General features: G+C 39.9%; 1 protein-coding gene across 1 annotated transcript in view; it reads left to right on the top strand.

Annotated features, from left to right (window-relative positions):
- KLF7 (Kruppel like factor 7) overlaps window positions 1-12,028 on the top strand; it is a 217,701-nt gene that overhangs the window by 2,158 nt on the left and 203,515 nt on the right. The gene's annotated exons all lie outside the window — the stretch shown is intronic.

Raw genomic sequence — 12,028 nt, 5'->3', positions numbered from 1 at the left:
CAATTTGTTTGGATGAATGTATGTCATTTCAACACCGATTTTTGTTTAAAATGAATTAATGCTTAATCAGCAAATCCAAGTATCCTTGTGCACTGTAATCAGCATGCTTATGTATATACTGTTCTGCGCTGATTCTTTTGAATTATAGTTAGGCCAATATTTGAGCAAAGTTAATTATAAGGGTTTCTAATATATACATATGATAGACGTAAACTTGTATAATGACGTCCATTTTAAATGATGCTTGCCATTCACTGTTCTGATTGCAAGGAGTGTCTTGCTCCATGTGCTGCACTAAGATACTATAACACAATAGGAGATTGAAGTGAGAAAGTCATTTACTGTATGAAACAAGAATTCTCTTAAATAAATGTCATACATACAGTAGAGCAACTGCTAGTTCTATAGGTTTGTATTCTTTCGAATGCAGATGGGATATTGATTTTTTTTTCTTTTTTTTTTGGCAGTTGGTGATGTTTTAGACTAGCTTCAATAGACATGATGTTATAAAGGTAGCCATATGTCTAAGAAGAATAAGGCTGTCCATTAGATAATGGCAAAACGTGCCCTTCAGCATTAAACGACGCAGCTTATTGTGCTTCTAGAAAGGATATCGTTTTGTGTGTTTTAAGAAAAAGTAGCTGCAAGTAGAACTGTAACTTCTGTATTTTGATTTTTGAAGAATTACCGTAAATATTGGCTGTTAGATTTTATGGCACAGATCCAGTCTTACTGATATTATGATGGTGAAATCCTGTATCAGTAATGGGCTAAAGGTCATGAAAAATGTGTGTACCTTTTCATTGTTGGTTGTGTTGCAATGACATTTTCTACTATGGTTATTGAAATGGCTAATTAAAATAATTATGAAGATTTTTCACCCTTTTTTGTTAAAAAACACACAATTTAGAAGGCCAATTCTTTGAATCGGTTGCATATTAATAACAGTCTAGACAGCTCAGTGCAAGATAATCTGTTGACATAGCCAGCATGCCCAAGGCACACTGTATGTGATACTTTGGCTGCAGCTGTTGCCTGCCCCAGTAGGAAACTGTAACAGCATTTGCACTTTAGAACAATAGATCAAAGTACAGTGGGATCCCCATTTAAGTTTTAAGAGTCATAATAAAAGGAAAAGGCCAGCTTTTCTGTTACAGTCTTATCTGGCTATTATTGAAGACCAGCTGAATAGGTTTGCTGTTTTTTTTTATTATTGATGTTTTTTTTTGTTGGCTTATCTTTGCTGCAAATACTATGGAAGGCCAATTGTGTGTCATCCTTATGCTATGCATGCTGGCTTCTGTTGAGTTTTCCATATTAATTGCTGTCACACATGGCCATAGAAAGGAAGGCCATGTTCTCTAAACGGACAGGAAATTGTCCCCTTTATATGTATTAATGACGTTTCAGTTTATTGTAGGACAAAGATAGACGATTTTGGGCTATAATCTCTTTCAAGCTTGTGCACAAACATGCCAGACTCCAAATAATGAGTTTGATTGTCTTATGCAGAACGTTGCAACTGGAGACCCAGAAAACAGATTCTTGGAAAATGCACCTAACACGATGGGGTTGATTTACTAAAGACGTAGAGAATGTCCACTTTGCCAAGTCAATTTGTACCTAGCATAGTGAACGGGGGGGAAGCTAAATGAAAATTCACTTTGCAAAAAATACCTAATCGTAGGCAAGGACAAATGAAAAAGCTGAATTTTTGCTCTCTTGTCATTGGATGATTGAAGTCAGCTACTCATTGGTAAAAAATCAGCTTGCTCTACTCCTTTAGAAGTCAACACTAATATGTCAGAGTTTTCATTGTCAATTTTTAAGCCTTTCCAACCTTAATCATTCAAGCATAATGTATTAGAAGCTAATATTTTATTAGGTAACTGTCTTGTCAAAATAATATTCATCACTATGGAATTGCACATACAGGCCCAACAGGCTTTATTGTAGAGCAGATGTGCTACTTTATATTTTATAATCGACAGATGAAGGAACAAGCATATAATTTCATTCATATTGATGGTTATGAAACAATCTGTTAATAAAAAAAAACTCCATTCCATCTCCAAGCATTAATATGAATAATTAAAACAGGACCCAAAGAGCATTGCCCTAATGTTTAATAATTCAACAGAAAATTACTTGCACAACCATTAGCTCTTGAGGTCTGTGTACAGTATGTGGTGATGCACTGTATTGTACTGACCTCCTTTCTTTGTATTGCCTGTTGGAAATTAACAGCTAGAAAACTAGAAGCATCAGTAGGATTTTCACATGGTGCTTTTCATGCATCAGATTCATGAAACCTTAAGCCAGTGTGTTATATGATCGCTATCTACTTCAGTACCAAAACCATGTGATGCTCAGAAAGAATATAGCATGACAATCCATAATGGAGGATGTCTTGCACATTTTAGCTGGGGTAGATCAAGTAGGATTTAAAAAGCCAGAATATAAATAAATCACAGATGTCTAAGGCCAATGCATAATTCAAAATAACATTTGAAATCCTCAATCGAGTGAAGTTTGAAAGTGCGACACTCCGTTTTCATAGTAGACCCCTTTGCACAAATATTTTGTATCATTTTCAGATTTTTATAATTTTTGTATTGTATAACGCTACTGCAGTTACCTTCAAAGAGGTTAAATGGGAGTGAACCTATTTTTGATGTATTGAAGTCTGATGAGTGATGAGGGCTTGTAGCACTTTATTGCTAAAAAGAAAAAAACTCCATAAATGTCACATATTGGCTTTTGGGAAGACTGTGTTAAATTTAACTGTCACTCTGGTGTCCAGGGACTTGTAATATTGGGTTCTAAAAAAAAAAATAATGGATAGTCATCCAGACAAAATCAGCTATTATATTACCGTCCATCGCCATGGTGCTGATCTGGTACTGTTATTTTTATGTGTCAGGTGGTTTGGAAATAGCAATTGAAGACAGGTGTTTTTGGGATCTTTGAGGAATATAAACTCAAACGTGTGGCAAAACCAGCCTAGGGATTATTTTTGTTTTAAAATTGTAAATGTATTTTTTTTTCTCCACTGAAGTCCTCCTTTCCTATTGGTTGTTGCAGATTGCTTTCTATTGACTTATAGCCATACCATATGACTGCCAGGAGATCACATGACTTTCAGAGAACACAGGAAATATCCTGCCATAATGGAACAAATTGATGGAGATTTATGCTTAGGAAATGTTGTTTATAAGCTTGGCTAATTGTTCTGTGGTTTGTTTGATTATTGTAAAGCTTAAAAATGCATTGTGAAAAAAATAAAATAAAATGAAGGCCTGCTATATATTTATATAAACCCATCTAAAAACCAAATACTTGGGTATGATACTGGAAAAACGTACAGTAAAACCTTGGTTTGAGAGCGTTTTGCAAGACAAGCAAAATGTTTTAATACATTTTGCCTTGATATACAAGCGATGTCTTGATATAAGAGTAGCGTCATGTCACAACTCAGTATAAAAAAGAAGAGTGTAGCAATATGGTTACATTTAATGAATGTACAACATTTAGCAACTTATTGCTACACTTAGAGGTGCCTCTCTTCTCTTTTATACCTTGTAAAAAAAATGCTTTGATATACAAGTGCTTTGGATTACAAGCATGTTTCTGGAACAAATTATGCTCGCAAATCTGTATAAGACAGTGGTTCTCAACCTTTCTAGTGCCTTGACCCCTTGATAAAATTTCCCAAGTTGTGGGGACCCCAATAGTAGAATTTTCTTAGCGTGGGTTGTCAGCACCCAAGGTAAGACAAGTAATTTGCGCCCCTAATCCGCGGACATTTAGAGCTCCCTAAGTCCCTTCCACTCGTACAGTATTAAAACCCCTTCCTGGTACATTTTAGGATGTACCACTCTCTCTATGTTCTCCTTTCTTTCACTTTTATCTTTCTATCTCAATTTCTTGTTCCCCCCATCCCTCTCTCTAGTCATCTTTCCTGTTCTTTCTCTTATTCTTTCTCTCCCTTTTTTCTTAGTTCCTACCCCTCTTTTCCTCTCCCTTCCATGTATTCTCTATTTTTATTCCTTCTCTTACTACTTGGGGGGGGGGGGTGAGTGCTGGCAGTGCTGGCAGTGCTGGTGGGGAGTTCTGATCAGCTAGCTTAGGTGCGCTTGATCAAAATTATCTGCTGATCTGAGAACTGTAGTGGGGACTTTAAATGGCAACTCTAATCACAGGTAGTGTTACTCAATGTGTCTCCAGCTCTGTGGTGTCTCGCAGCAGCAACACCTATGCCGAAATCAGGAGATAGGGTCTCCTCCAGCACCTCCCACTTCACATTTCTCACCAGTCAGCTGACCTCTAGTCTCTGCCCCACAGCTATGCCGTGAACTGAATGGGCGGGCAAGGGCTCCAGGAACAGCCTAGCTGGGTGGCCACCGGCTCCAGGGACAGCCCTGCTGGATGGCTGCGAAAGGCTGTGAGTGCTGCGGGCTTCAGGAAGACCCCAGGATTTGGTGACCCCTGGCAAATTGTCATTTGACCCCCGAGGGGGTCCCGACCCCCCAGGTTGAGAACCACTGGTATAAGAGTTGCCATGGACTGTTTAATACACAAATGCAGACAATTTACTTGAAATCATGTGACAAAAATGTTACAGATAGCACAAAAATTGCCGAAACCTATCTCTGATTTTCTTCTTGCTTCTGTCTAAGTTGTCACTTAGAGTAGGTACAAGTCGTCTCGCGATCTTCTCTTCCTTTTGAACAACTGACAAATTTCTATGATTGAATGTATCAGTTGTAAGACAAATGATATAACCAAAGTACAGCTGTGACAAAGATGAAATATAGAGAAGTAATTCTGTATTTTGAACTCTAACATTTTTTGTCAAGGAACAGCTGATATCGCTTTCAAGAGACATTTACCTGAAAGTCTGGCATTACAGTATATCATCTATGTGTTTAAACTGCACAGCTTCTGCTAAGGCAATCAATTTTTTTCCCTGTGAATTCTGCATATAAATGAAGGTTTTGAAGTGAGGATGTTTCATGCTGGTTGGGGAAAGCTGGTTTTCTTTCAGTAGTAGTGTTATGTAATGCTCTTTCCCATACCAAATATTTCTCCAGTGATAACTAGTTTTTAAAGGTCTCGGAAGTTCATACACTTTCTTGCTTTATGTTGAAATAATTTGAGATGATTACTTCATTGTTATTGCGATATGGCATACATTGGGCAGTTCCTCCAGGTCTACTCATTGCTAATTATTATTTTTACTCTTGCAAGACAGAACAAAAGAGAAGTTCATATAAAATAAACATCTGTTCACCAGCTCTTTATAGTTGAGTTTTTAGAATTTTACACTAGCTAATGAATACAATTTTTGGTTCACTGATACCTGTGTTTCAGCTAAACTAGTATACTTCAGATAGTAATCTGTGTAGTTGTGTTAACAATCTAACATTTCATGCAGCAGATTCAGTGGTGGCTTCCAGCACCAGTTATTCTTTACAACTGAAGAGTAGCAGATACCATTGGACCAGTGGTCTCCAAACTGCGGCCCTGGGGACAGATGAGGCCCTTTGCTTGCCTTTATCTGGCCCTTAAAGACATTGGGGCAGATCCACAAAGAAATTACGCTGGCGTATCTATTGATACACCGGCGTAATTTCAAAATTCCCGCGTTGTATCTTTGTTTTGTATCCACAAAACAAGATACGACGGCATCTCGGCTAGATCTGACAGGCGTACGTCTTTTTATCTCCTTTTGTAGTAACTCAATAAATTATAGATATATTTACACATTCTGAGTACAGTCCATGATTTGCCAATAGTAACCTCTTCCCTGGGGTTAGCCTTTTTTCTTTAGGCTCTTACCCAGGTTTTTGTATATTGTTCAGTAGTTTTGGTTACGGTAAACACCCCCATCACAGGGGGAGTGTCTCCTCAGGACAGTTACTACATCACACCATTTGGTTGTCATATGGGACACACCTTGTTTTTGTCTTTCAGTACGTCTTCGTACGCCTGTCAGATCTCAGTATAGTTAAAGCTGCTATACTGAGGCGTACTCAATGTTAAGTATGGCCTTCCTTCCCGCATACAATTTTGAATTTTTTACGTCGTTTGCGTAAGTCGTTCGCGAATAGGAATTTGCGTAGAATGACGTCACCGTCGTAAGTATTGGCACGTTCTGGTTTAATTTCGAGCATGCGCACTGGGATACCCCAGGGACGGCGCATGCGCAGTTCCAAAAAAACGTTGTTTACGTCTGGTCACGACATATTAGCATAAAACACGCCCCCATCACAGCCATTTGAATTCCGCGCCCTTACGCCGCGATAGATACACTACGCCGCCGTAACTTATGGCGCGGATTCTTTGTACATTCAATTTAAAAAAGATAAGTTACGGCGGCGTAGCATAGATACGCTGCGCCCGGCGCAGATGTCTGTGGAACTGCCCCATTATTCCTGCCACTGACACCGACAATGTGGTACTATTCCATTTGTACCCACGATGGAGAATAATTTCTTCCATGGCCAACATAAATGGGGCACTATTCATCCCACTGACACCAACAATGGGGTACTATTCCTTTCGTTGTCACCAACGATGGGGAACAATTCCTTCCATGGTCAACATAAATGGGGCACTATTCATCCCACTGACACCAACAATTTTTTCCTCTAATACCAAACATCCGGCATTGTTTACTCCGACTGAGCACAGTCCAGCCCCCCAAAGCCTAAAGAATAGTAAACTGGCTCTTTGATTAGAAAGTTTGGAGACTCCTACCACTGGCCACTGTGCCAATAATGATTATGGCTATGATGTTGGCAACGATGATGTGTAAAATACAGTTGCTTAGAGAAACCAATTTACCAATTTACAGTAGGCAAAAAATGCAATAGTTACATAGTTAGTCAGGTTGAAAAAAGACACAAGTCCATCCAGTTCAACCATAAATAAATAAATAAAAAATGTTGTACAGTCCAATATACCCAATTCTATACCCACAGTTAATCCAGAAGAAGGCAAACAAAACCCAGCAGAGCATGCTCCAATTTGCTACAGCAGGGGAAAAAATTACTTCCTGATCCCCCGAGAGGCAATCAGATTTTCCCCGGTTCAACTTTACCTACAAATGTTAGTACCCAATTTAGCTATAACATACAGTTCACTTAATGTTTCCTATACATTAAATCAAGGTATGCCAATCCAGCTGTTTTTGGCTTGATCAGTTGCCAGCCCAATGTCCATGGGGCACCTACAGATATACAGAACATATGCTCTTTAATACATGTTTTCTCTTTAAAAGGTTAGTTAACTTTTTAGCAAAAAATTATAAGGGGAACTAACTCGCTTACAACCTCTCCACACCCCCATTCCCGCTGCACTTACTACCTTTGATGATTATTTTCTGCCACCCGTGCCAGCCTGTTTAGTGGCCTGGGCATCTGAAAAATTGTATCAGCCCAGCCTGAGATCTACTGTGGACTACAGGACACCTCACCCTCCTGTTATGAAGACAGGAAAAGGTCCATGAGGGAGAAGTTGGCAGAGCAAATAATACTGCTTGGGATTTCACCGCAGCTAGCATTGTGTTGTGTTGATTTCTGGCAGTTCAGTGGGTATTTTTTGTACTTGCAGCATTTTTAATATGACTTTAATATCATTTTATTTTGAAATTTTTCCCAGACATACACGTTAAAAACCATGAAAGGCCACCTAATATGTCCATTTCTATATGAGTGGTCTGATCAAGTCTACCTATTCAGTTGCTCTCTACTGTCAATGATCAACTTTACTGCATTGCTGTTTTCATAGAACATCTCATAATATTTCACAGTCAGTGTATTCAGCTCATGTTGTTTCTATCTAGTATATGGTTCAAAAAACGTGTATTATTTGCAACCTCTCACAGAAAAGTGTAAAGGGTCAGCCCCTTGCACCAGGAGCACTGTATAAGTGTGCAGGGATATGACATAACTGCAGTTAATAGCAGGAGATGGTTTTTTCTGCAGCTGAGAGTCTGTAGAATATAAATGTAATGTTTTCTATTTATACTGCATGTAAAGCATATAGCTTTATGTACATCCATATGCAAGTCTTAGAGAAAAACAAGATTCAAATTTCCTTCAGAAAATACTCTTATTCTTACTTCAGCTTATCCTTTTTTTATTTATTTTTCGTTCATGTGATTGCAGTATGGTCTGATTAAGTCATAGGCCTTGTACACACGACCTAACATGTCTGCTGAAACGGGCTGCTGACTGCTGGGCCGCCATGTCCGCTGGGCCGCCATCCCTCGCATGCGTCAAAGTGATTTGACGCATGCGTGGAAGCATTGACCTTCCAGGGTCGCGCACGTCACCGCGCTGTCTGTCCGCGCGGATTTCGATTTGATGGTGTGTACAACCACCAGACCGAAATCTCTGAGCGGACATGTCCGATGAAAACGGTCCGGCGGACCGTTTTCATCGGACTGTCCGCTCGTCTGTACGGGGCCATACGGGGCCATACAGTTACCTTTTTGAGTGCACATTGAGTACTTACTCAAAGGACAATGCTAGTACTAATGCTGGCCATAGATGGAGTGATTTTCTTTCCTGCAACCACAGGTTCCCTACAGTCGGTGTTAATGGAGGACTCCCTCCCGTGGGACCATTGTATTCTCCCAGTGGGAGGGGGGGGGTGTCGCGGTGAGCCGTCCCCACAGGAAAAATACAGGCATTACTGCTAGCAGCTATAATTATCTCTATCAATAATCACATGTAATTGATCGATCAACTTGGGTACATCCAGCCTGCGCATACATGGTTTGAATCGTGGCTGGTCCCTGCTAAATTGGTCGAAATTCGAACCATCTATGACCAGCTTTAGTTATATTATAGGTGGAGCTTGGTGTGCTAAGTCAGCCTTTGGCTTCATATATATCTTGGATGCTCTAATACCCTGTACACACGATTGGTCAATCCGATGAGAACGGTCTGATGGATTTTTCCATCAGTTAACCGATGAAGCTGACTGATGGTCAGTCGTGCCTACACACCATCAGTTAAAAAAACAATCGTGTCAGAACGAGGTGACGTAAAACACAACGACGTGCTGAAAAAAGCGAAGTTCAATGCTTCCAAGCATGCGTCGACTTGATTCTGAGCATGCGTGGATTTTTAACCGATGGACGTGCCTACAAACGATAGTTTTTTTTTCTATCGGTTAGGTATCCATCGGTTAATTTTTAAAACAAGTTTCACATTTTTTAACCAAAGGATAAATAACCGATGGGGCCCACACACGATCGGTTTGGTCTGATGAAAACGGTCCATCAGACCATTCTCATCGGATTGACTGATCGCGTGTATGCGGCATTAGAGTTAGGTGTTCTTGCCCACCTTTGCATGTTTCAGCTTTTCTTGTTGCCTTTTTTTCATAATCTACAATAATTAAGGAATCTAAAAGGGAGAGTAGGACCTAGTCATAGATATAGGAGAAGTCATTTGGAAAGGCCTTCTAATCTTATAACAGGCATGAAATATTGCCTGTTGTTCAGAGGTTATTCAGGATTTTGGTGGGCACTGACATTGGTTTCTCGATAGAAATCAGTGAACTCTACATGGAATTACCATGCACTGCACACAAGGTTGTAGATCACAAACACATACAAAGTGCCACATAGTCTTTGCCCTATATAATAAATTACCATTGTTTGTCTCTCTCCAATGACATTATGTGTAATACAGTTCTCATCTCAGCTTCTGTCTCTCAAGTGCTTCTGATCCCATTTGAAGAGATCCATGAACCCTGTAGAATTTGGGTGTCAACTGATGGGTCTTTAAATAAACAAGTAGTAAAGCATAAAACATTTGTTTGACAAGCTTTTCTTTATAGATATATGTGTGTATATTTCATTATATCCATGCACTGTCTTCTGCCACTCATTCTTACTTCTTGACTGGCTCATTAATCTTTTTTTAATAGGTTTTATAAATGAGAAGTTGAAATTTCTCCATAGCGGGGTCTGTGACCACAGACCGTGATAAGCAGACTATAAGAAAAGATTATGCTTGTAAATCTTGCCTTGAATTTTATTGCATCTGGCTGTATGCTTAAAACATAAAGCAACCAAACCCGAGAAGAAAACTGAGTTCTATTGAAAGTATATCTAGATTGCATAATCTTTGGGAAATATTGGATTGTAGCGCCATTTGGCATCATTAATATATTTTCTTTGCCCAGTGACCCCCCATATTAGCCCAACATAGTTTTTGTATTGCCATATAAAGTCCAAAGTCATAGCAGTCAATATAAAATCAGAGGTAACAAAAAAATATTAATCACTTTCTGCCTAAACCTACACAAGTATGATCAGCAAAGCTCTGCAGGTAGATCAGATTTTTTCCCTAGTCTGTGAGTGAGCTAATTTGGCTATGGAAGTATTCATGGTCTGTCACTGTCTTGCTAGTCACTGTCAATATTTAATTTTATGTTTCTTAAATTCTCACTAACTAGCTGCTTGTTGAGCTCATGACAAATATTTTTGGTCTAGACCAAGTTTTTTTTTTGATAATGTGTAGAGGGGTTAGTGCCGGTTCACACTACAGTGATATGAAAGTCGGCACGACTTTGCGATGCAACTTGAGGCAACTTTGAGGCAACTTCAAGTTGCCTCCAGGACAGGCAACTTTGCCAGTGGCCAATCAAACAATAATCAATTGCCTGAGAAAACTATTTTCTCTTCCTGTAAAGTTGCTTTAGTTAAGACACTGATCCGACTTTGGAAGCAACTTCCATTTAAATCAATGGGTATAAGTCGCCTTGAAGTAGTACAGGAACCTTTTCTGAAGTCGGGGCAACTTCAGTAGTGTACATTAAGACGACTCTTATTCACTTTAATTTCTCATGTCGCGCGACTTGGGGCGTCACGAGTCGGATCCCAAGTCGCAGTAGTGTGGACAGGCACTTAGAATCTGTTTTCTGGTTTATTTTTGAGAATTTTCCACCTATTTTTTGTCCTGGTAATGGGTGCCAGAAGAGGAAATAAAGTGGTGCTTTTCTATGCAGGCCAAAATAAGAAGGCCATTTAACTTCCCTACCTGCCCGGCAGCATATACTTATGGGTAGATTCACGTACAATTGCCTAAATTTAGGACGGCCTAGCCTAGCCTTTTTAGGCTACACCGCCGTAAATTAGTTAGGCTAGTTGTGATTCACAAACCACTTAACTGCTAATCTACGGCGGTGTAGCCTAAAACGAGCGGGCGTAAGGGCGCCTAATTCAAATTGCTTGGAGGGGGGCGTGTTTTATGGAAATGAGGCTTGACCTCACGTTTTTTGACGTTTTTTGACACTGCACATGCGCCGGGCGACTACATTTCCCAGTGCGCATTGCGGCTAAGTACGCCGTACGGGCCTATTGATTTTGACGTGTACGTAAACGACGTAAATCCCGATTCGCGGATGACTTGCGCAAACGACGTAAAAAATTCGAACCTCGCGGCGGGAACGGCGGCAATACTTAACATTGTTATTCCACCTCATAGACGGTGTAGGCCTGGCATTCGTTCGTGAATCGGCGTATCCCCTCATTTACATAATCTATGCCGGCCGCAATGGAAGCGCCATCTAGCGCCCAACAGAAACATTGCAAGCTAAGATAGAACGGCGCAAGCCGGCCTATCTTAGCTTTGTTTAAGTGTATCTCTGTTTGAGAATAGACTTAAACAAACGCCAGCGTAGATTCAGAGTTAGGTCGGCCTATCTACTGATAAGCCGGCCTAACTCTTTGTGAATCTACCTATTAATGTTTTCGGTCCTAAATCATTCCACCAAACCAATGAGACCAGGGAACAAAAGCATAATTTATGCTGAGAACTAGCTTGTTGGAGCTTAGACAGGACAATGGACTTCTTTCCCACCTTAATGTTAGTGTTCTTCATACAGCGAGAGTGTATCCTAAATAAGGACTGTACCATTTTTCTATTGTTGTTGTTAAAAAACAATCTTCTACCTGGTATCCCAGAAAACCTAGAGCGGGGATCTCCAAACTACGGCCCTCCAG

The sequence above is a fragment of the Rana temporaria genome, chromosome 6 (assembly GCF_905171775.1).
Source record: "Rana temporaria chromosome 6, aRanTem1.1, whole genome shotgun sequence".
NCBI lineage: Eukaryota > Metazoa > Chordata > Amphibia > Anura > Ranidae > Rana > Rana temporaria.
This window is presented reverse-complemented; position numbering and strand designations above follow the sequence as displayed.